We start from the raw sequence: 26,302 nt of genomic DNA, 5'->3' as shown, positions 1-26,302 counted from the left end.
GTGTATCTGGATTCTGCAGTTGAAAGGAGAGTGAAGTACTAGTAGGTACACTTTAGGTAAGTGTCAGGCATAAGAGAAGGCAGGGTGCACATGTGCCAGACTTGTATTTTCTGACCAAAATGTCTCCAAACTCAAACATGACATGCATGTGCACCCACTGGGAATGTGCATATGGACTTACTGAAGAAGTCCAGTTACTTTAACATAAGTAACTTATCTTTAACTTCTATGCGCGCATGAAGGCCAGCCTACAGTTCTGATCCTTCCCAAACTGATTTCAGTTTGTATAGTTTTAGTTTCAGTATAGTCATGTGCTGGGATCAATGAATGTGAAGTGTCCCTGTACACTGGAAAAGTTCAGATAAGGTGTTCTGTGCCTGTTCCTTGTTCTCTGCCAGTATTCTGTCTTGAAAGTTTTATCCTAAAACAAAAATTTCTGGTTTAACAGCAATATTGCAAAGTGCTCTAAAATATCAAATGCAGACTGAGGTTTTACTTTGAAACTACTGTCAAAGAAATTTGCACTGATTAAATAGAGGGAAGCTGAAAGAATCTAGAAGCAGTTAGGATAATGTAATTATGTTTCCTGAACCAGGGAACTGAGTATTATCAAAGTAAAGCAAGGTGCTGGTCAGTGGCTGAAAGGAAGCACACTCAGTTTCTTAAGGTATGAGTGTACCTCTCTTCTTATCCTTGTCTGCTGTGCCAGTCTATTCCCATCCCCTGCCCCCAGTCAGTGTATCTATAACTAATACAATGAATGCAGAGGAGCATGTACAGATAGATCCTGGAATCTTTGGAATACAGGACAAACCATAGGATCATCTCTTAGTCCTTCCTCATGTCAACTGATGGTAGACTGATATATTTTAAGGCCAGAGGGAACTATAGTCTCACCTCCTGTATAAGGTGAGTCAAAGAATTTCATTCTGTTACTTCTCTGTTGAATTTGTAATAGACTAAAGCATTATCTGGTAGGGCTGTGCTGTCCACCTGGTGGCTCTGGGGATACACATGGTCCACAAGGGGTTAATTTACAGCCCGTACGCTTCCACCCAATCACTGGCCACCATTCCTCCCATTGCTCCAGCTGCAGCAGCAGCCCAGGTTTCCAGGCTCCCCCTCCTCCAACTTTCACATTTTGCCCCCACCCCAGGGGGAAGGGTGGCATGACTCAGCTCAGGCTTCCTTCGTGGCACAGCATAGTAAGGCACCCCACAGCTGGGAAGTGCCTAAGGGTGAGGCTGGGGCGCCCACATGGCGTATGGCCCAGGGAGCCCATGGCTTGTGCTGGTGTGGCCTGTGAGACGTAAAGCCACCCGAGGCGTGCAGCCCCCACTGCTTAGAAGTTCAGCAGCTCTGTGGTAAGGCATGGAGTCTTGATTTGAAGACACCAGGAGATGGAGACTATGCCATTCCTTTTGGTAATGTGTTAACTTTTGTAAAAGTCATATTAAACTATTCAAGGTAGCTATTGATACCTGTAGGAGAGCAGAATTAAGGGTGCTTATCAGGAGCATTATGTACCTTTAACTTTCTGGTTTTTAACTGGTTTAAGAGGTTTAATTCTGTACTACCTTAACTGTTGCTTCCTGGTTCTCAGAGGTTTACGTTTAGCCACTCCCTACGTTCTGAAAGGGCACAAAGCAGTCCCCGCACAACTCAGCACATTTTGGGCCATTTGATTGCAGCAAAAATATTCTGTAATAAACAAGAGAGAATCTTACAACTTTTGTTGGCATTATACTTGTATTTTGTATCCTGTGGTGTTCACGGTAAAAGGCATACAAGCTATAGAGAATATAGCTCTTTGTGTGTCAGGTATTTGGACACACATGCATAGACTCCACAGTCACAAACAGAACACAGATATAATTAGAATGGAAGTTTAGGATGTTTTCCTCCCACAAATATTCCCTTTTAAGGCTGTAATGTGATGGCAGTGGACAGCATAACGATAGTGGGTTTGTGGATATGCTAAGGATTTATAGCATTTTGAGTACTTTGTGAGGCTATTCTGGAAGTTGCTTTTGTGTAGTTCTGTTTTTTTCTTGAGTTAGGTGCAAAGTTTAATGTAAGCAACCCTCATCTTGCAGCAATTTCAGTGATTCCATTGAAAACATGAGAGTCAAAGCACATTCAAAAACTGTTTGTTTTTTCTGAGCCACATCTTAAAAGCTGGGATTGTGTAAAGGCTTTATATTCTTCAGCAGGAAAATCTGTCGACCCTCCATTATGCATAAGCTACACATCAGCCTGAGAATCTGAGAAAGGATGCAGTTGCACTCAGCACCACAAAGCCAAACTCAGAGGAGGATCCAGAACAGGTTCAGTGGAGTGGTGACATCCCCATTTCTGACCATGCCACAGAAGCAGCATCTGGAGACTTTTTTAAATCGAGGGAGGTAAGAATTCCACCTCTTTCCACTCCATGCTCAGAGATGCATTCCCACCCCTCCCCTGCCCGCCAGGCCATTCTGTCCGGCCCACGGGGCCCCTAAACATTTTAGAAAATTAATGTTACTGTGCCCTGAGCTGCCTGTCATGCGGCCCTCAATGGTTTGCTGAAACTCAGTAAGTGGACCTCTGCCCAAAATAATTGCCCATCCCTGCCCCAGTGGGTGGTCTCTGTGGCATTATCTGGACAAGGAGAATAAGTCTGATGTTAGTGTACTAGCTAACATGTTCCACCCAGTACACTTGAAAGGAATATACTGCCTTTAAAACATGCTAAATGCATTGAATTAGAGCTTAGATTATCTCCACACTTCAGAGCATACCTGTGTCTGGGCTCACGTGCATGCAGACCTGTGATGATTAACAAGCCTACCCCCATGTATCCATTCTGTAAAACTGTACATAGTCTTTATCTATGTGGCCATATCTACATTAGCAGTATGGATGCTGGAGTTTGTCCATAGGACATTGCTGAGGCCGAGGGCATGTACTAAGCAAGTTCTTAGCATCACTATGAGCTGCAATAAGTCTGCTTATAGCATGATGCAGTGCAGTGCAGGGATAGCCAAGAGATCTCTGAACAAGCTAGGTTGCATGCTAGAGGCAGTATAGTTGTATCACTGCAGTACTCCATCTGGGTTAATATGCTTGGTTTCTCAGCAGGGCTGAGTAAGTCAGGCAGAATGCTATGTTAATATGGCTACATTGCTTCTGGTTCAAAAATTAGCTTGTTTACAACTACCTTGAGTATCTCTATATAGAAGCACACTGTGCAGTATAGATATACCCTAGGAGTTGCTTCTTCATATGGCAGTGTCCATCCCTCCTGGGCTTCTATGTGGACTGTTCTTAGTCTACCAGTGCACTTTATTGAGGCACTTCCACTTCTGCACACTCCTGGCTTCGGTCCCATCCAGCCACTGCGAAGCCAGAGATACAGTATGGCTGCATGAATTGTTCCTGCTTGTGGCTGAAATGTCATTGAAGCAGGAGATAGATAGAAGTACTGCAACATGGTGGATAGCTTTTCAACAGCAGTTTCTGATCCGTGGCAGCAACAAGAGGGATTTTCATTCATAGCAGATTGGAGACATCTGTTTAATGCTGCAGTCATTGTGGATCTAATATATAGGCTGGGTCATCTGGTGTGGACCAGGTAGCACAGTGAGTTGGGTCGCATTGTTTTGCACACCTGACTTGACCATCCGTGACTCCAGATTGTTCCATGTGAGGTGGAACAGACCTTCATGGAGCTGGGTGAAGAGCTTGCCCTGACCTGCCAGCACCAGGGCACACACATGAAGGAGTACCCACCAGGCCAGAATCAGGTTGCTGTTGCCAACTGGATGTCAACTGCCCCAAACCACTACTGGCCCATGGCTAACCAATTTTTTCTCTGTTATAGCAGTGGCAGAGTGTTGGCAGTGCCCTCATCTTATGATTTTACATGTTTCTAGTTTTATACCTTGTATTTGTGTAGGAGTGCCTGAAGTGGTGATTTGGGGAAAACTTTGAGTAAATGTTTGCCTATGAACACAGGGGATCAGATCCAATGGTTCAGAAGGCCCCTTTACAGTCCTATGGTCCTATATAACCTGCTTGGCAGGTCAACTGTTGGTGTTATAGTAGGGGAGGAGGTTTGTGCAGCAATTAATACTTGGTGGTTTTAATTCACATGTTGAATATAATTAATATGCTGGAAAAATAGCTGATTTTGAGGGACTGGGCATCCCAAGATATGCTGGGGCCACTGGTGTCACATATGCTCCCAGTTTGCCTTCCACGTAAATATATCAACCAGCAAGGATTCTGCTCTATTATGAAGTGTTTGGTCAACCTTAAGGGCAGGTTCATTAATACCAGTAGGGGAAGAACTGGAAAGGTGCATGACACTAGGGCAGTGAGGAGATTTGGCATTTATGTTTCTTTGCCTCTTTTGTAGGGAGCCCTGCATACCCTTTGTTTGCCTGGTTTATGAAAAGTACCCTGAACTGCAAGCACCTGAAAGAAGTTTTAATGTGGGTATAACATGATGGTGGAAGGATTTCATGTGCAGGTGATGGGGGTGAGATGAAACACACCTAAGCCTGTCGCTTTAACTGAAGTCATATCTGCACTGCAGACTTACTGTGCCAGGCAGCATGAGGCTGAAATGCTGTGCACTGCTCCACTGAACTGGACACAGAGTAGCCATGCCTGGGTGTGACAAAACCCTGGGTGTCTGGATGCTCCCAGCATTACGCCTTGGGTTTGTGTAAATGTATTGGTCCCCCACTCTGCTGAATGGGAATGTGCAGGTTATTAATTTGCCCAGAAATCATGATTTGCCACTGGTATTTTGGTAAAGTAACAGAAAAACAAAAGGGTTTATGACAAGGAAGAGCAAATGATATGAAAAATAAAAGGTGATCAAATGCTTTGACAACAGAACAAAACTGAAAAAATCCTTACCCTGCATTTACACTACCACTCAGCCCCCATAAAAATTCCTGTGAAAATTTCCCAGGGTCCACCTCCCCTCAGTCACAGCTAGCTCCCTCAGCTGGGAATCTCCATTCCCCCTCTCCTCGCCAGGAACCCTTTCCCTCTCATCATTCCCTAATGGTTGTGGCATCCACCTCCTCCCCTGCCTACCTTCAAGGGAGCCAGAGAATCCTCTAGAGCAGTGGTGCTCAAGGTTTTGGCCCTGTAGGCCGGAAGAGTGATGCTGGGCTAGTCCACAGGTGAATTGAGTCCTGCATACCAGGATTGGGCCCTGCTCTGCCTCCACCTGGCCCCACATGCTGGGATAGGTCCTTGGGTCCTCACATGCCAGAATCAAGCTCAGGCCCAGTACTGACCCTACTCAACCCCATAAGCTGGGCTCAGGTCATGGGGCCCCATGCATTTGGATTGGGCTCTGGTGGCCAGTATTGCCCACTCTTGGCCTCATGTGCTGGAATTGGGCCTGACACACTGGGATTGGGTTGTGGGTCCTAGTGCTGCCCCCACCTAACCCCACACTCCAGGACTGGAGCGCACACTGCCCTGCACATACGATCTGGTATGGAGGGCTCAGCATTCTCCACAGATCTGGAAATTTGGCAATAAGAGAATAGTACCACTGCCCCCACCCCCCCCCACCCCCGACCAAGTTTTCAAACTCATGGGGAGCCCCATAGACTAGTGCCTGAGAGCCAGATCTGGCCCGCAGGCTGGAGGTTGAATACCCCTGTTCTAGAGTTTTTTTACCTATGGATCAGTAACATCATGCCTGACTGCAGGCAAGTTAATTAGCCCCAGGGCAGCTCAATCTGCATGTAGTTGTGTTAATTAGCCCTCCTGCAGCACTATGTGGATGTAATTATACCTGAAGTGTCAAACCACCTAGTTCTGTAGGCCAGATTAGTGACATGGGGTTGGTGTGCGGACCAGATTGGGCTGGTGTGTGGGGTTGGTCCACGCTGGATCTAGCCAGTCCATGGCTACAGTTTGTTTGTTTTTCAGATCTGGCTGCAGGCTGACCCCACACATTGGCCTGATCCTGTCACACAGACCTGCCCCATATACTGAATCAGGACGCTAATGACTCTGTGGACCAAAACCATGTGCTGGACCCAGAGTTGAATTGACCCCACACTCCAGCCCAATCCAGCCCACTGACTGGCCCCACATGCCAAATTGGGCTGCAGACTAAACCTTCATGCTGACTGGATCCAGTACATAGAGTTATGTCACCTGGTCCACGAGGTTCCCCAGGGCAGCTGCTACACACAGGGCAGTACCAACTACCACTGTGCCAATGATGATGATGTAGTCAGTTACTGCTGTGGTGACCTTCAAGACCTGAAGGTCTGTAAGGATCTAACATTGTCTCCATGAAAAGCTCTCTGCCTTGTCTGTAAACAAAGGAATTGAGGAATTTTGGCAGAGGTTTAAAACCTCCATCCATAGGCCTGTGCTGAATCCATTGCCTATATCACCTCTCAACACCAAGACTGGCTCGATGAGACCAGTGCTGAATTTCAAACCCTCTTCAACCGGAAGAGAAGAGCTCATTCTGCTTGGCAAGGTGACACTTCATCTCAGCAGAAGAAGGAGATGTATCAGCTCCTCAAAACTGAAGCTCAAAGGAGGATCCAGGAAATCAAAAATCAGTCATGGCAAGACAAAGCCAAGGAGATCCAGCTCTATGCTGACAAATGTGACATGCATAGTTTTTTTCCAGGCAATAAAAACCATCTACGGCCCAGCTTTCCACAGTCCTACTTTCCTGTGATTGCAGGATAGGTTAACACTCCTCAAAGACAATTAATCTATCCAAGCTAGATGGAAAGAGCACTTTGAGGCACTCCTGAACTGTGAGTTGTCTGTGGCAGATATCACCATTGAGTCCATCACCTAGCATCCCCTATCCTAAATGAAGTCTGGCATGCCATCAAGAAAACCAAGAACAACAAGGTTACTGGTCCGGATGGCATACCTGTTGAAATTTACAAGGCTGGAAGTAAAGAATTGGTACTGAGACTCCACAAATTTATTCTCCAAATTTAGAACAACAGAGAGATCCCTGAGACCTGAGGAATGCCAACATCATGACTATCTTCAAAAAAGGGGATAAGTCTGTGTGTGGGATCTATCAAGGTATCACCCTCCTTTCCATAACAGGCAAAATCTTTTCCCATATTATTCTGAATTGTCTTCTACCTATTGCCGAGGAAGTCCTGCCAGAATCTCAGTGTGGTTTTCCTAGGGCAATTGACATCATCTTTGTTGCCCATCAGGTCCAAGAAAAGTGTCAGGCACAGCATCGGGACCTGTACATGGCTTTCATTGACCTTACTAAGTAGGGCTGTGCAAGACTTCGGACCATGCTTCGGATCTGGAGAAGCTTCAGACTCTTCGGTGTCTGAAGCAGCATGTCTGGATCAAAGCACTGGCTTCGTTAGGCTCTCCGAAGTGGTTTGTAGTTTCCAAAGTGCTTTGTAAAAGCTTTGGAGCCGCTTCGGAGATCTGGCCATAGGGTATAATGGAGAAACAATTAAATATCTATAACTTTGTTGTTTTTGTCTGATTTGGATGAAATTTGCAGAGGTTGTAGCCTCTGCTGAGAGCATGAAACCTGCCAAGTTTCAAGTTGCAGGGGTTCGGGGGGAACTGCATCCAAATTCTTGAAAGAAAACTCATGTCACGTCTATGTGTTACAACACAGGGGGGTGAAAACTGCAGAGATGCTAGCCCCTGGTGAGGCCACAAAGCCTGCCAAGTTTCAAGAAGATTGGTGCAGGGGTTTGGGGGGAACTGCATCTCAAGCTGCTGACAGGCAAAACCCGTGACATAGATGACCCTGTATGTGTTAAGGCGCAGCAGGCTGAAAACTGCAGGAGAGGTGGCCCCTGCTCAAGTCATGAAGCCTGCCAAGTTTCAAGGAGATAAATGCAGCAGTTTGGGGGGAACTGCACCTCAAGCTGCGGACAAGCAAAACTCATGACATGGGTGACACTGTGTGTGTTAAGCTGCAGCAGGGTGAAAGCTGCAGGGATGGTAGCCCCTGCTGCAGCCATGACGCCTGCCAGCTGTTGAGGAGATCGGTGCAGGGCTTCTGGGTTCTGGGCCCCTGCACCTCTAGCTGCTGACAGACAAAACTTATGTCATGGGTGCTTATGCAACTGACTGTCTCTGTCTTGGGGGGAACTACTGCAGGCCTGGCTGCTAAGCTACTGTGTTACCAGTTACCAATCATGATTCACTCAGGGACCAGCTCAATGTAACCAGTTAATTAGCATCAATTAAGACTTACAGAACCAGAGACTAAGGAGAGGAAATAATCAATACAGACAATCAACTGCCCCAAGACAGACAGTCAGTTGCACAAGCACCCATATCACGAGTTTTGCCTGTCAGCAGCTAGAGGTACAGGGCCCCAGAACCCAGAAGCCCTGCACCAATCTCCTCGACAGCTGGCAGGCTTTGTGGCCACAGCAGGGGCTACCATCCCTGTAGCTTTCACCTTGCTGTGCCTTAACACACACAGTGTCACCCATGTCACGAGTTTTGCTTGTCCACAGCTTGAGGTGCAGTTCCCCCCAAACCCCTACACCGATCTTCTTGAAACATGGCATGCTTTGTGGTCTTACCAGGGGCTACCACCCCTGCAGTGTTCACCCCTTGTGTTGTAACACATAGATGTGATATGAGTTTTCTTTCAAGAATTTGGGGTGCAGTTCCCCCCAAACTCCTGCACTGATCTTCTTGAAACTTGACAGACTTCATGCTCTCAGGAGAGGCTACCACCCGTGTAATTTTCATCCAAATCAGACAAAAAACAACAAAGTTATAGATATTTAATTGATTCCCCATTATACCCTATGGCCAGATCTCTGAGGTGGCTCTGAAGCTTCAATCCACTTTAGCCAGATTGAAGCAAAAACCTGGTCCAGAGCTCCAGATCAGATCCCTGGCATCTGAAGCAGCCAGATCTGAAGCCGGATCAAATAGCTGCCGACTCACACAGGCCTAGTGCTAAGGCCTTTGATTCCATTAATCATGAAGCCTTGTGGAAAGTACTGGCCAGATTTGGAAGCCCTGAAAAGTATGTTAAGGTCCTGAGGCTTATCCACAACCAGATGACTGTAATTGTTCTATATAGTGGATTGGAGACAGATACATTTGTAATCTGAACTGGGATCAAGCAAGGATGTGTCATCGCCCCAACTCTAGTCTTTATTTTTTGACAGTCATCCTGGTTCTCTTTAAGGATTGCATTTCTTCCAGATGACATTGGATACCAAATGGATGGAGGGCTTGTCAATCTGTTTTTGCTCAAAGACCAAAGTACTCATCAAGCCATCCTTGACCTTAAATATGCTGATTACCATGCCATCCTTGTGCATACAGAGGAAAACCTCCAGGCTGTGCTGTATCTTGTTTGAGAAGCCTACCAAAATTTGGGTCTCTCTCTCAACATTGAGAAGACTAAACTGCTTCATCAGCCTGTCCTGGGCCAAGAGTGTGACCACCCTCCCCAAAATACCGTTGAGGGAAAGACCCTGGGGAGGTAGTTGAGCACTTCCCCTACCTCAATAGACACCTCTCCTAGAGAGTGAAAATTGATGAGGAGATCCAGCACAGGATCTGGTGCATCAGTACCTCCTTTAGGAAATTGCTTTGGTGCATCTTTATTCATTATGATCTCTGGAAAGGCACCAAGATCCAGGTCTCCAGTGCATTCATCACCCCCCTCCTCCTCTACGGATGTGAAACATGAGTGCCCTACACTGTCATCTCAAGAGCCTGGAGAAGTATCGCCAACGATGCCTCTGGAAAATCTTCCACATCAAATGGGAAGGTCACCACACAAATACCAGCATTGTTGCTGAAGCCAATGTTACCAACATTGAGTTGGTGATCTTTAAGCACCAACTTTGCTGGACTGGACATCATATGCAGATGCCTGACTCTTGACTCCCCAAATAATCTCTACTCCCAGCTTAGTAATGGCATAAGATCTCACAGTGGCCAGAGGAAATGCCACAAGGACACATTAAAGGCATACCTCAAGAAAACAGTATCATGAGCTGGGAGGAGCTGGGTGCTAACTGAGAGAAAGAGCCATGGGAGATCAAAGAAAAACACCAGAAAAGGCAGCAAAGCAGCCCTGCACTTACCTGGTCCCAGAACCAACACCCTGCACCATGCCTGAGACGTGGCCTCTCACTCTGGATTGGAGGAGAGGCACCCGGCAGTGTTACTTCTGTCCCCAGCAAGGGGCAATACAAAAAGGATGGCACTGAACTGTGGTTCAGAGACACTTCCAGAGCTACTGGAAGCCAGATGTCAGAGTCCTCCAGCAGGCAGGAGCTAAAGTGCCTGCAAGCAGCAGAAGGTGGCCAAAGGGTCACCCACTAATACTAAGGAGCCGTCTTGGGGAAGGAAGAGGATTTGAGCCCCAACTACTTACCCAGGGTGGATTACCTGTGATGAGCATAGGAAGCAGACTCATTGTGGATGTATGAAGTGTGGAGATGGGATGGTGAGCAGTATCACTGGTGATTTCCCATTTGTTTGCTTCAATTATTAGTTGTGCATGTTTTCAAGAAGAAATACACCTTCCATGGCCACATTAAGGACTTTAGTTACAGACACTGGATGGGTGAGGAGCCCAGAAAGGGGACCTGTGCCCAGTGAGGGGAAGAATCAGAGTTTATATAAGAGATCAGGGTCTCACCCCAAAGCAGTGGAAAGCCGAAGACTGATTTTTTTCGTTGCTCCTTGTTTTTCTTTTTCCTTTGCTTGGTTAAGCCTTGTATAAGGACAGGTGGCTGCCAAAAAGTGCCAGGTAAAATTGTGTGTCCTGTAGGCTTAGTCACTGAAGAACTGACAAGCCCAGGGAACACAGAGCTGCATGGAGTGAGTGGACCTCTGAATATTGAGTTGAGGAGGACTCTGTTCAGAAAGTGATCTGTGCAATTATTTCCTTTTATAGTCTACACGTACCTAAGCATCATATCCTGCCGGTACTTATAGAAGGTGAAGAGAGACCTTTTGAGCCGGGAATTTACGTGATACTTCAACTGGTGTGGCAAGGGTGGGGTAGAGGGGAGGTTGGAGCCCCATAAGAAGACTGGCCTATTGTTCTTGGAATTATCATTGGTCCATTTTCTCCAACTCCCAGAAAATTATGTTGTAACACCAAGACATGGCAGGAGAGAACACTCCATCTGAGCAAACTGGACCATGGTGTTCCTAGACCAAATCTTAACAGTGCAGGCCCGCTGCATCCTGAGTAGGCAGAACACTGGCTTCACGAAGGGGTTGAACTAACACTAACTAAGTCCAGTAGTGCTGCAATCTCAACCAGCCATCAGCCTGTTTTGAGATAAAGCATCTTGCCCTTGAAGTCAAGAAGAAAGAGTGGAGGAAGGAAAAGGGGAGAAATCCTAGTCTGCATCCTATTCTTCCCTGTGGAAAGATCTGCAGCTTCTAAAGACCTCAAGATGGATCAATGAGCCATGATAGAGATCATCCTCAAATTGAGGGATTGCTGATGATGGGAGCTACTTTTGTACCCCCCCCCCCCACACACACACAAAGGCAGGACCTGGAGCTGCTGCCCTGGTCACCTCTCCCTGCTCCCCTCCAGTTACATTACTGGGACTTCCCACAAGTCCAGAAATTTGGTGGTGGGGGGAGGTGGTAGTGCTAATTGCTGTGGCTCTAAGAGCTATTAATACAGCCACTGCTCCTCTGCTGAAAATTTCCAGACCTGTGAGGTAGATCAGTGCTTCTCAAAGTGGTGGTCCGCGGAACGGTGCCGGTCCATGAGCCACCGGTCGCCGGTCTGCAGTCAGTTGCCAGGAAAGAAAGAAATATATTTTCAGAAGCATAACATTGATATGTCATAGCGCCACATTTCGTACGTTCCAACACTCCAGGTGACATCACATCGTGTGAGGTGAGGAAAGAGAAAGAAACAGCCAGTCGCACATTTGTGTAGCGCTGTTACATGCAGTTGCTGCCACCGGCTGAACCGGGCACCGGTCCCTGGCCCACTGGAAAAAAAACTGCCAGTCCACCACATCAGATAGTTTGAGAAGCACTGAGCTAGATGACATAGTTCTGTGGGCTGGATCTGGGCCATGGGCCATAGATTGAGCACCATTGCCTTACATTATTTCTGGTTCTACAGGTGGCCTACAAAGAAACGTATTTGGGCATGCCACTGCCTAGTATGGCAAAGTTGCAGTGTAGATATGGCCTGGGTCAGACAGACTGGTTAAGTCTGCTTTGCACTGTCTACACCGCACTTTTCCAGTGTGATGAATAGAACATGTGAGCTAGCATATGCTAGCATCAGTCCTGTTCTCCTGTGAGAGATATTTAGCCTTGTATCAGCAGGGAACTCTCCTATGTCAGGGGAAGTCCCAGCTCTTTGCAGCAGCTCTTTGCATTGCCAGCTAAGTGACCGGAACAGGAGAGAGACTGAGCCCTCTTGGTTTTTTGCTTGCTATAAATGGTGCTCTGAATGCTCAGGCTACTTTCTTTTCCACTTTATTGTTCAAAATATGTATAATTACAACATTAAAAAAAAACCTGGTTATTGGAGCATTCCAAATATTCAGGATATGCCCTCTTTTTAAGGGTTAGGTTGTGGATTTTGAGTTCTTCTTCAGCTATTGTGTTGCCTGTATCCATGCCAAGTATTTAAAAGAGCTGGGTGAAAGCTGATGCCATATCCAGTTTCACTCCCAAGAGGTTGCTGAGCAGAGTCCAGAAGATTTGTATCCAGGAATGGCACAGAAATTTTTTTTACTAGTTATAAAAGCAATAGAGTCCGTGATTTATTTATATTTACTGAATGCCTTCAGGGTGCTCAGTACTGTATAAACATCTTCTGCCCCAAGTTATTAATACTATCAGACATGAACAGGGACAAGATGGAAATACAGTACATGAAATATTCCTAGCCTCAAAAATTGAAGGCAGAGTTAAGATTGAGACTGCATAGCACAAATTTACCTTTGGGGAAATCATGTTACTGAAACTTAATAGTTTAAAAATAACTCATTGCTCAGAAGAGAAGAAATTTTCATTTGAGGTACTAACTCTCCAACTATTCCCACCCAGCCTTCACTGCTTGGCCTGAAACCGTCATCTATTGCTATATTAAATTTATGTTGGCTTTATTGAGTGTAGAGTTCTCTGTGGTCTTTTGCTGTATGATGATAACGAACACCTTCTGGTATGAGGACAACAAATATCTCTACCATTCTGTATGGAGTACAAGCAGGGTATCTAGATTGCACTGGATAATAATACAGCTGATATGTTTAGGATGAACTGAGTACAGGAGAGGTTCTCTGTCTTCTAACTGGCAGGTGGAACTGGAAAGAAGCTACAAGAATGTTCCCAGAATAAATGTGAATGCAGGGAGCATACAGTAGAGTTGCCAACCCATAACTGGTTTGAGGATAGGGGCTGAAGGGGATAAAGGGGCTCTCTGGCTCATATGTACAGGGTAAGAGCCAAGGCATGCGGAACCATGTTAGTACAAGGAAAAGTAGGGTTTCTTGTACAGTGAGATAGCTAATACATTGTAAAATCTTAGTGTAAACAAGGCAATTGCAGTTTTACTAAAATGTAGGTGGTTGAAGTGAACCCTGAGGGAACTATATTCCTTAATGAAAGCCTCAGTGATAACAAAAGTATACAGTAGGCCACAGCTGGGTCAGTGATGCTTATAACTTTTGTGAGGCATCTTAAAAGACAGAGGTCCATCAAAAAGGCTCTGCTGTCCTATTTAAATATTTCATAACTGGGTCAGTGACAGTTGTCATGTTTGTAAGTGCCACGTTGGACAGAAGGCCACAGAAATGACAACATGGCCAACAGCTATCATAAATCTAAAGTAGGGGTTTCACAAAAATGGCAACCCTGCCTGGAGGAGGTTCAACACTTCCTGTTTTGTCCCTAAATATGTTTTTCATTTGAAAACAGAAATTTGTGGATCCAGTTAATTCTGTAGGGTGCTTGTACATGTTCGTGGGTTTCTTTAGATCAATTCTAGTACTCAGCAAGGGCCAGCTCATAAGTATAGGCTGATTTTATTGATATATTTTTTAAAAAGACTCTGTCTACTTGAAACTGATCAAACTTTAAAATAAGTTAAAAGAACTATTATGTAATACTCCTCGAAATGGGAAACTGACTGAGAAATGTTGCCAAATGACAAAAATAAGCAATAGAAAGACTATATTTTAATCTAATCTCTTTCAGCTCTAGTCATTCAGTGACCTACTAACAATAGTAGATTAAAATCTGAGACTAGTGTAATTTTGATGTTGATATCCCTATCAGATAATTTTACAAAATTCTGTAGTTAAAAAAAATCTCTTCTGAGCTGAAGATAAAGATAAGAATTGTAAATAAAAACGGAGTCTTTAAAAACTTAAAAGAAGGATCAGAAACAGCCCTCAGGCTGTGGCAGGGTATCTAATGCAATTTCTCTTTCCCCTTTGTAGGTTAAAGAAAATAAATGATTAAAGTCCTGATCCAGTACCTAGTGAAGTCACCCAAGCTAGTCTTGATTTCTGTGGGTATTGAGTAAGGCCTAAATGGGAAAAGGAGATGTCACCTCCTTTCACATTATAGGTATAAGTTTTCACAATGCATTTTAAATATGTATGCCTTGTTTCAAAAGAGTTAATATAACATTGCAATGCAAGCCTCCAGTCCTGTAATCAGACCGGCATAGCTGCTGGGTCCCTGTCCTCGTTATGTACCAGCAGAATTCAGTGGATGTGCCTTTACAGATCTGATTGCAAGACTGAAGCCTAAGATTGTTACGTGGTACTGGGCAGCAACTGAACAAGATGGCAAATCTCTCCCCTCACAGATGTTGGAGTTGCACCATAAGGAATACAGCTTTGTGTACTCTGTTCTTGTCAAATTTATCTTAATATTAGTCACACGCCCTGTATCACATTGAAAAAATAACTGGCTTATTGGTTCCAGCTACACTGGAATTTTGTCTTTGTGTACGGCAGAGATAACTGGCTGTTTATTCAACCTTTGCTGCTGGCTTCTTGGAAAGTTATTTGTAGGAGCTGGAAAAACCCTGACTCTCCTTCTCTCTTGGAATAGATTCAACACGCCTGGAATAGGTTCAGCAAGAGTGACATTAAGGAAATCTGCACAGCTCCATGTAGCTGTGTAAACAAGGATTATTAACAATTATCATATTCTGATACAGTGAAACCCGCTCCACCCACATAAAGCCTGAGGAAGCAGTTTCTGTGCAGGTGCACAAGGGATGCGGAAATGGAATCTGCTCCCTACACCTAGTCCAGGACACAGGTTTGCTAGGCAATGCCCTTCTCCTTCTGGCAATGTAATGGCTACTCCCCCTTGCAGCCCCCTTGCACCATTTAAAGGGAATTTTTGGATTATGGACTGGCATGACAGTGGATTCTATGTGGCCCTTATGATCTGGGCAGCATCTTCTGTGGCCTCTGGCATCAGCCTGAACAGGACCAGCAGGCAGAACATTTTTACAGTAAAAAGGGGAATGCAGCTACTCTGCCATAGGGCCTCCACCCGGTTTATAAAGGTCCTTGCACTGACCTCTCTGCGAGGGCTCACTAGCCTAGGTAAGGCCTCTAATGCTACAGTTTAGATGGGCAGCCAACCCCCCACAAACTGCAGGGGGCTGAAGGACAAATTTGCATATAAATAGTGGTCTTCACAGGCTACTTCAGAAACAAACAAACAACAGACACTGTAAATAGCACTCCTTCTTAAAACAATGTCCTGGGATTGGACCTGTGACATTAATCCTCTTCTCTGCTTTCTCCTTTTCTTTTCCCTTACCAGCCTCCCAGCTCCTTGCATTCCTGTCTAATTCCTTGTCTATACTGAATGAAGTACTGTATTCTCTTGTGCCTGATAGCTTTAAAAATGTCTTTAGACTTTAGCTGCATTTTCCATTGGGCTTATTCAGGGGGATCCAACCTTTCTATAGTGCATTGTGTAATGAATCTCTCTTGATGAGCTTATATATTGTACCATTCTAAGGTGATGAAAATCAAATTAACAACCAGTGGTTAGAATAGAAACCATATTTCAGTTTTAATGATGCACAAAAAATGTTGCATTGTTTTTTCCTTTTTTCATTTTACTATTATTCTATAAAGCACAAAGGCCACATGATTAAAAATAGAAGGACTGAAGAGTTCTACCTGATTTTTAATCTTAGCAATAGCATCAGTATCAATAGCTTCACTGGTTTTGATGGAGGACTTCCTGGAGGACTTGAGAGTAACGACCTCAGAAAATGCTGAAAACTCGATCTGCTGCTTTTCTATCCTTCAGTCTTGGGACGGGGGTTTTGATTCTTTAACAAAAGCCAAGCCCATATTACAATTTTCTGAAAAGATTGTAGCATTGTGAATGCTGCTGTAGCTCCACCAGTGTTAGCAATGCTGGGAGCCTTAGGGTGGATGTGCTCTTGGCTGACAAAAACATTGTTAATAGTGCATCGCTAGACCTGCCTGAAGCAAACTAGATGGCATAGTAGTAAAAACACTCATTTTTACATGTGCAAATGCCGCAGTGCCAGGCACTTTGAAAAGCGCCAGTCGCTGTGACACTTCTAGTTGTATAAGCAACAAAATGCGCGTCAGCACAAAGAAAATGGTGGCAGTATGCTTTTGAACTAAAACACTTCAGAGGTGCTTTAGTTCAAAAGCGCACTGCCACCGTTTTCCCCTCACTGATGTGCATTTCACCACTTATACAACTGCATGTGGTGCAGCGCATTGTGCAGCAACTCGCATGCAGAGCAGACGGATTAATTGAGTCTGCTCAGAAGCGGTGGATCTCCAGCACATCACTGAACAAAAAATATGTGTATAAATGCCCTTGAGCTCTGTCTATTAGGGCTGTGTGAAACGGCACCATTCTGTTTTGACTTCCATTTCAATGTTTCGAGAGAACAGTGTTTCATTTTGAATTTTGTTTCAATTCAAAACTGCTGTTCTGTTTTGTTTCATTGAAACCGTTTTCGCTGTTTTGACACTGTTTTGACGTTTTGCCTATAGGCTATAATGGGGAAACTAGAAACAGCCTATAACTTTGTCATTTCTGGCCTGATTTGGATGAAACTTGTAGGAATGGTAGCCCCTTCTGAAGGCATGAAGCCTGCCAAGTTTCAAGGAGATAGGTGCACAGGTTTCAGGGAACCTGCACCTCAAAGTCATGAAAGCAAAAAACTCATGTCACATGTATGTGTTAAGCCACAGCGGGGTCAAAACTGCAGGCTTGCTAGCCCCTGCTGAGGCAAAAAAAGCCTGCCCAGTTTCAAGGAGACAGGTGCAGGGGGAGTCTGGGTTCTGGGACCTGCACCTCTAGCTGCTGACAGGCAACACTCATGACATGTGTGGGTGGCACTGTGTGTGTGTTAAGGTACGCCCTCACTCAGCTGACACCAAGGCAGAAAGCAGGGCAGTTCAAACAGTGCTGCTTTTTATGCAGTTTTTCCATCCCTCCCCCAGAGCATTGGGATTGGAAGAGACCTCAAGGAAGGGGGACAGTCACTGGTCAGCTACATAGTCAATAATGAGAGCACTCTTTCACCCCCTTCCCTCTCCCCTCTCCTTACTTTAGTTTCTTTTTTCCGTGCAGGCAAGCCCAGCTTGAGCTTCAAAACTCAAAACATTTTGAAAATTTTGAAACGTTTCAACTTGCCTCATTTTGTTTCAAGGCTGTTTCGAAGCTCTCTGTGTCATTTCGATTTTGCTGTTTCAAGCTCAAAATGAGTTAAAACAGCGTCAAAATGAAACTGCCAGAGAAATTTCGCGCAGCCCTACTGTCTATGCTAAAATGTTCATCATCAGTTCTGTCAGTGGAACTGCAATATCAGGAAATTTCCTAGAAAAGCTTACAAGCTCTTCAAGAATTTCCAAGTCCTGTGACCATAGGAGACAGGACCAGGAGCAGTAGCCTCAAGCTCCATCAGGGGAAATTTAAGAGAAACTTTCTGACTATGAGGGTAGCCAGGCTACCTAGAGAAATTGTGGAATCTTGATCTGTGGAAGTTTTCAAGAGCAGGTTAAACCAGGGGCGGGCAATTATTTTGGGCGGAGGGCCGCTTACCCAGTTTTGGCAGGCTGTGGAGGGCCGCATGGGTAGCCCCGCCCCTTGACAGGTGCCCTGCCCCCTGGTCACTATATTGGAACCAATGTCCCAATGTCTTGGGAGCAATGTCCCTGGGCCAGCACTGGTGGGGCCCAAAGCGGGGCGCAGGCTGGCAAGGGTCTGTGGAGCCGGGCTGGGCTGCACCAGCAGGGAGAGGGGAGAGCTGGCCCAGCTCCATAGAGCCCTTGCTGGCTGGGACCCCACACTCCTGCCACCCTGCTCTGGGCCCTGCTGGCACTTGCCCCAGGACACCAGTGGGGGACCCCTTGCTCCCACTGGCTCCCCACTCACTCACACCCAGTGCCCCCCAGCCCCGCGGTACAGGCCGGGGGCAGCGCACAGACCCAACCCCCTGTTTGCCAGCAGGGAAGAAGCTGGTGCTGAGTGCGGGGAAAAGTGGCCCCTTGCCCACCCCATGGCCAGCGCTCCCTGCTGCAGCTGTTTGCAGCCTACCCGGGGCTGTCTGGAGCATGCACAGGCAGCCCCATATGGGCTGCAAGCGGCTGCAGCGTGGGGCACTGGCCACACAGCGAGCAAGGAGCCACTTTTCCCTGCGCTCAGCACCAGCTTGTAACCCAGCCCCGCTGCCAACCTGGCAATGGGGCTGGGTTACAAGGTGGTGCTGAGTGCAGGGGGGGGAAGCAGCCCCTCACCTGCCTGATGCCCAGCACTGCAGTTGCTTGCAGCCAGCCTGGGGCTGCCTGTGCCTGCTCCAGACAGCCCCACATGGGCTGTGAGCACCTGCAGCAGGGAGTGCCAGCCATGGGTCAGGCGAGGAGCTGCTTTTCTCCACACAGGGAAGGAGCCCAGGGAAAAGCTGAGAGCGGGAGGGAAAAGCGGCCCCTCCCCAGCCCCATGGCTGGCACTCCCTGCTGCAGCCGCTTGCAGCCCATGTGGCTGTCCGGAGTGGGCACAGGCAGCCCCACATGGGCTGCGAGCAGCTGCAGCATGGGGTGCCAACCACGGGGTGGGGAAAGGGCCACTTCCCCCCCACCCCGTGTTCCTTCCCTGCCCGCGGTGCCTCCCGCCCTTCTCCCCCCTCCCCACTTATCTGCAGTTCCAGTGCGGGGGAGCCACATGCTCCCAGGTCAGAAGCCCCGGTAGGGGCTTCCAGCTGGGGGGGCAAGGCTGGGCGGGCCCCACTGTTGTTGGAGCCTGCTGGGCTTCCCTTGGGTCCTACTGCCCTTGGTTTCTGTCATTTTTGACAGGAACCAAGGGCAGAGAAATATTAATTTTCTACGTTTTTAAGGGGCCCTGTGGGCCAGATAGAATGGCCCTGCAAGCTGGATCCAGCCCACGGGCCGTATTTTGCCCACCCTTGGGCTAAACAGACACTTGGCTGGGATGAGTGTCAAGGATGATCCTGCCTTGAGCAGGGGGCTGGACTAGATGACCTTGTGAGGTCTGATCCAGCCCTGTTTTACTTTGATCTTATGAACTTAACTTCAAGTGCTAGTCCTGTATAGGCCCTAACCCAATCTATAAGATTTTTCTTGTCCCTGCTCATGAGGATGAGGTATGTTTCCTGTATATTCTGAAGTAATGCATACAATTTCATAGATTAATAACCGGAAGTCAAACTCTTGACACAGCAGGTACAGCATCTATTCTTGCAGGTAGAACCTTTAACAAGGCAGTGTGGAGGCTTCAGAATGTTTTTCAAAGGGGTTAGGTAAGCCTGTCATGGTCAGGGTATCAAATGAAGGTCAGACATCAGAGCCCTATAGGCTATTACAAATTAGGAGTCAGAAATTAGTTAATGGCCTGTCAGATTTTCCATTATGAAACCTTAACCAAGGTTCATGTCTGTAAGGCCTACGATAATACAGGCAGACAAACCAGACAGTCCCCATTAACACTGAAGTGGGTCTAAAGAAATTAAAGATTTGGTAATGGTGATATAACTCTTTCATAACTATAAACTAGTAATAAGATGGGGGGAAAGTTAAAGAAAATTCTAATAAAACATCTATCTGGACAAAAAGAATCATAACATTAAAGGACATGGTCCCAAAAGAGAGAAATTCTGTGAAATGGAGCCCACTGAGTTTAAGTCTGTCAGCCACTGAGATCTCTTACGTGTAACCATTCAAAACTCATGTGGTTTCTAAATCAAATATTCTGGTTCCTACCACAATACTTGGGTCTGGAGAAAAGGTGAAAAAGCAGTTATCTGGAAAATCAGTATTAAAATATCAATATAAAAAAGAAGAAAATAATGTTACTTTTAAAATTAATAAGACTATTCAGCCATCTGGTGAAAGAAAGGCCTGTATCACTCAGCAGCAATCAGCTCTTGGCTGATTTAGAGTGGTAATAATAGTGTGGTGTTGCTGTAGCTGTGATAATCCAGGGAACATGCAAAATTTGGGTGGTGGAGTAATATCTTTAATGGGACCAACATTAGAGTTGGCATTAAAGAAGCTCAAAAAGTGGGGAGGCATGTGGAATCCAGGTCCAACCCAGGCCAATGATGCCCTCAGACCTACATGAAATACATTTTCTCAGTCCTATTGCTACTGCATAAGTGTCCATATCATGACAGCACTATGCCAGCTCTCATCAACTAGTATCCCTAAAAGCCAAATCTGCATAGGAATCTACACTACCCCTGACCCTAGATAAATTCCATCTTTAAAATACCATCTCCCATACAGATATGTTCTGGATTGGGGCAGGATGTTCTCACTGATGTTCACATTGTGGTATCTATTCTGTGGATATACAGGAAATATCAGTTTCCCGGCCTGTTAGTCTAGCACCACTCAGTAGCTTAATATTCACTTGAAGAAGGCTCCCTTTGCAAAATAGAAGGCTCCTTTGCTACTTGCTGCACAGCAGAGGTGGATCCAGGGGGGTGCAGTGGTGCACAGTGGTACAGTTCCACCCCTGCCCCACCTTTTGATTCCTGCTTCACTCAAATTTTAAAGCCTGGGAGGGGCAGTAGCATTTCTATTCAGGCAGTGCTAAGAGAGTCAATTGACTTCATGGCTCATTATCATCTCCCTGATTTCTGCTAATCCTCTCCACTCTAGAGGTGTTAAACACCTCTCTCCTTTTTAATGGTCTTGAGGTTGCACTATTCAAATTATTCTTTCTTCAGCAATTTTGCTGCCTGATAGCTAGTCCTCGAAATGTCTCCATTCTATTTCACAGCCCTGCAGACTGTTTATAACTTTAGCTAAAAACTGTAACTCGTGTAGAAATGACTGGCAGTGAAATATTGGAGGCACTGTCAAGATGCTCAAGAAAGACTAATGATACAACATCTTTTGAGTATTTTGACCATTTTTTGCCTAATTTATTGTGGTTTGGGTTTTTTTTTAATTTTATATATAATTGAGCAAATGAGTGCATATTCCAATAGTTATATTTGTTTTTGCTTTGATTTTAAACTGAATAATACAGTGTTATTCTCCTAGCACAGTAGTAAAGCATCTAGTTTCTCTTTGACTGGAGAAAAATGTGTTGTGTGTGATGATGTGCCACATCATCTGTGCTTACCTTTTCAAAATCCTAGATCCATCCATGCTGCACAGTTACATACCCTGAGTTCTCCCTTCATGATACAGTGGGCAGCATCCTTTGCTAGTCATTAGGCTAACGCACATTAAGTTTAGGTGCATGTGAAAGCACATGTAGACATGCCCATCCTCTCCTTCACATCTGGACATACTGCAAATGAAAGTGTTGTGGCATCTCCTCCCTCTCTTAACTGAGGTCTCCAGGCTGAGAACCCATAGGCTAGACCTATGGGGGCTCTGCAGAGTACAATGAAGAGGAAGGACTAAAACTAGTTTCAAGCCATGTTTTTGCTTTTCCAATTGCTGGGGTAGCCAGAGCCTACAACAAATTCTGGTATAATTTTGAGAAGCTGTCTGAATGATGTTTACAAACAGGTACCAAGGGGCTGCAAACTGATTCCAAGGGGCTGATACATCTGCAGGGGATTATAGATGATATTATAATCCAGACACACTGGTTATTACTCAGAACCTACCTAAATGGCAGTTTTGCAGATTTTGCGGAAACAGCGAAAAACAGCATTGTCCACACTCACTGTGAAATCTGGCATTGGCTGCAATTTCCCATGAAATCAACTGAAATAAGTAGCAGTGATGCAGACTGAGTGAAGGCGCCCTCCACCAATCAGTGACAAGGGGTGGAGCCACCACAAAGTGCCCAAGAAATTGGCTCTGCATGCTATGAGTGGGCCCCAAAACACCTGTTTTCTCACTGTAACTTGGGTAGGTCTCTAGTTATTATGTTTCTAAACTGGTCAAGCTAAGCTTTAGATGTCACACTACATTAACTTGTTTAATTTAGCAAGTTTAGCTTATGTTAAATACGGGATGCTATGTCTAATCTAATTCGTGAAGGAACATCTTGAGAAGCTGGATACCTTCAAGTCAGCCAGCCCTGACAATCTTCACCCCAGGGTACTCAAGGAGCTGGCGAGCATCATAGCCCAGCCTCTAGCGCGGATCTTTGAAAACTCCTGGCGCTCTGGTATAGTGCCCGAAGACTGGAAGAAGGCCAATGTGGTGCCTATCTTCAAGAAAGGGAGGAAAGTGGATCTGGCTAACTATAGGCCCATCAGCCTGACTTCTATCCCCGGGAAGATCTTAGAAAAGTTTATTAAAGAGGCCATCCTTAATGGACTGGCCGACGCCAACATCTTAAGGGATAGCCAGCACGGGTTTGTTGCGGGTAGGTCTTGCTTGACCAATCTCATTTCCTTCTACGACCAGGTGACCTATCATCTGGACAAGGGAGAAGAGATTGATGTCATATATCTTGACTTCAAAAAAGCCTTCGATCTGGTTTCCCATGATCACCTCTTGGAGAAACTGGCCAATTGTCGCCTTGGGTCCTCCATGATCCTCTGGCTGGAAAATTGGCTCCGTGGTCGGACGCAGAGGATAGTAATTGATGGAAGTCACTCATCATGGTGTCCTGTGACCAGTGGGGTCCCCCAAGGCTCTGTCCTTGGACCCATACTGTTCAACATCTTCATTAATGATGTGGACACTGGAGTCAGAAGTGGACTGGCCAAGTTCGCCGATGACACCAAACTTTGGGGCAAAGCATCCACACCAGAAGACAGGCGGGTGATCCAGGCTGACCTGGACAGGCTCAGCGAGTGGGAGGACGAGAATCTGATGGTGTTCAACGCCGATAAATGCAAGGTTCTCCACCTTGGGAAGAAAAACCCGCAGCATCCTTATAGGCTCGGCAGTGCTATGTTGGCTAGCACTATGGAAGAAAGAGACTTGGGGGTCATCATTGACCACAAGATGAACATGAGCCTGCAGTGCGATGCTGCGGCTAGTAAAGCGACCAAAACACTGGCTTGCATCCGTAGATGCTTCTCAAGCAAATCCCGGGACGTCATTCTCCCCTTCTACTCGGCCTTGGTGAGGCCACAGCTGGAGTACTGCGTCCAGTTTTGGGCTCCACAATTCAAAAAGGATGTGGAGAAGCTTGAGAGAGTCCAGAGAAGAGCCATGCGCGTGATCAGAGGTCAGGGAAGCAGACCCTACGATGACAGGCTGAGAGCCCTGGGGCTCTTTAGCCTGGAAAAGCGCAGGCTCAGGGGTGATCTGATGGCCACCTATAAGTTTATCAGGGGTGACCACCAGTATCTGGGGGAACGTTTGTTTACCAGAGCGCCCCAAGGGATGACGACTAGGTCTAATGGTCATAAACTACTACAAGACTGTTTCAGGCTGGACATAAGGAAGAATTTCTTTACTGTCCGAGCCCCCAAGGTCTGGAATAGCCTGCCATCGGAGGTGGTTCAAGCACTTACATTGAACACCTTCAAGAAAAAATTGGATGCTTATCTTGCTGGGATCCTATGACCCCAGCTGACTTCCTGCCCTTTGGGCAGGGGGCTGGACTTGATCTTCCAAGGTCCCTTCCAGCCCTAATGTCTATGAAATCTATGAAATCTAGACTTTTAAAGCAAGATAGCATGAGTTGACTACCATATTGTAATGTTACACTACACATCTTAGTGTGGGAGCAGTGACCGGAGCTGCAGGAGTGGCAGTACCTTGTTGTCTACCCACTCCACCAGGATGGGCAGACTGTGTGTGGGAGCAGCAGACAGGGATTTTTCATCAGCAGGGATCCTGGTTTTCTCTGATTAAAAAAAACAAACCCAATTTTTGGATTAAAAAAAGTAACCCCAATTCACATTTTTCTGTCATTTAAATGAAACCCCACTAATACACACACACACACACAGAGATATATACATACATATGAAACACCTGTGTGTGTGTGTGTGTGTGTGTGTTTCATTTTAATCATGGAAAAATGCGGATTTGGGGTTACTTTTTTTAATCCAAAAATTGGATAGTGGTTTTAATCAGAGAAAACCAGGATCCATATTCATCAGATAAGCATGTCTCCCTCCTCACTCTCTGTTCCTTCTCTCCTTCCCCTCCCTCCCTCCCTCCCTCCCTTCCCTTCCTTCCCATTTCCTCCTCTGGCAACCACTGCTGCTGTCCCCAGCAGCCCCAAGGGTAGGGTAAGCTCCAGAGCTTCCCCTACCCTGTTCCATCTGGGCTGTGGTGGAAGTGGCAGCAGTGGCAGTGGGCAGGTTCCTTCTCTCTGTGCCTGCTCCTGGGCTGGCAGGGAACCCCTAGAAGGAGGGACTGGGAAAGAAGAAAGAAACCACCAATCACCACCACTGTCCCAAGCTGAATCTGGCCCCCCTGTGCAGCCCAGCAGGAGTGGCTTTGGAGCTTCCCCTTCCCTGGGGCATCTGGGGACAGCAGCAGCAGCCAGCAGGGAAGTAGGAGAATGGGAGAAGAGGGGCCACTAAGCATGCAGAGGAAGGGAAGGGAGAGAGTGCCAAGAAGGGGGAGAATTCTTATCAGGCTGGAAGTTCCCAGCTGCTGAGCATGGTCTGAAACAGGAGGTGCATCTGCACCACTGCACCCCCTCTAGAGTGGTCCCTGTATGCCTCACTATAGCAGTGCCCTAGCTTCTAAAACTCTTCCACTTGCCTTCATATGCCTGTCTATATTTCCACAGAAACCTTTCATGGATTTGGGGGACTGAATGGGACTCTTTGAAGCTCATCAACTTAGATCCAGGGATCATTTCAGAGAATCATCCTGTGATTGCTCTTTATCAGAGCCTCTCAGCATCTGACGAAACAGTCTGTTGCCTATAAAAGTGTATGAAAGATTATGCATTTCTGAATGGGTTAGTCTATAAGGTGTAATCTTGCCCTGCCTTCTGACTAACACAGCTAACTACCTCTCTCTTCTAAGGGCCATGTCACACATTACACTTAGTGTGTGTTAAATTCACTTAAAATGCAAATGACTGCATGTTTAAGCAATAGTACTGTACTATTGCTTAAACTATGTACTATGTACTAGGTCATTCATATCATAGCAAAATTATGACTTTTCATGGGAGGAGTATCTCTAGATTGTATTAAGTAACTTGTGTTCAGCTATCACCAGACTGCACAGAGATAATGTGAGAAATTTGCAGTCCTTACCCAGCCATGGCATCAGCCAGGGACCCCTCTGCTGTACCAAGCCTCCCAGTGGGACAAGGAAAACCACACACGTCAGAAGGAAGGATCCTGGACCTTTCATATGTCAGGTTCTCCAGAATCAAGTTGAAAGCTAGATGCCCAGAGCCCCAACACCACATTGAAGCCAGTTCAAGACTCCTGTGTGGTGCTAGGATGGAGACTGACAATCAGAGAACTGTACATGTGAGAGATCATAGTAAATGCTACCATGAGACTGTTCAGAACATGTTCCAACTTCAATAAAGCCCAGATTTAACACGCACTAAGTTTCTCGTGTGATGAGGCCCTAACTTGCAAACGGTTTTCTGAGCCTCTGCTGGGCTGGGAAGGAAACCTGGATCACTTGTGTGGCAATGTACAAATCAAAAAGCATCACAGTCAAAAATCAAATAGTCTTTTAATTCTTCACAGAAATCAGATACTTGATGTTATTCTTAAACCTTAGAGTTAAAATGATGCTTTCAGTGTAACCAGAAAGAGAACAAAGCATTCCACCAGAGTGTATGGAATTTTATATGGTTTCCATAGAATCTGTTCCAACAAGAACAGTTTGCTTTAATAACTGTATTAATTTATTTGCATGACTCTCCTTTTTTCCTTTAGGATAAT

The 26,302-nt window shown here is 46.0% G+C and overlaps 1 long non-coding RNA gene across 1 annotated transcript; it reads left to right on the top strand.

The window, feature by feature from the left end:
• Positions 1–1,101: 1,101 nt before the first annotated feature.
• Positions 1,102–7,470, top strand: LOC109283110 (uncharacterized). The gene is made up of 3 exons (XR_002090170.2): positions 1,102–1,424; positions 2,211–2,405; positions 4,400–7,470. It is a non-coding gene; the product is annotated as an uncharacterized LOC109283110 (long non-coding RNA).
• Positions 7,471–26,302: the final 18,832 nt, after the last annotated feature.

Source organism: Alligator mississippiensis, chromosome 1, assembly GCF_030867095.1.
Source record: "Alligator mississippiensis isolate rAllMis1 chromosome 1, rAllMis1, whole genome shotgun sequence".
Classification (NCBI taxonomy): domain Eukaryota; kingdom Metazoa; phylum Chordata; order Crocodylia; family Alligatoridae; genus Alligator; species Alligator mississippiensis.
The sequence above is the reverse complement of the archived record's forward strand: the minus strand, read 5'-3'. Positions and strand labels throughout refer to the sequence as shown.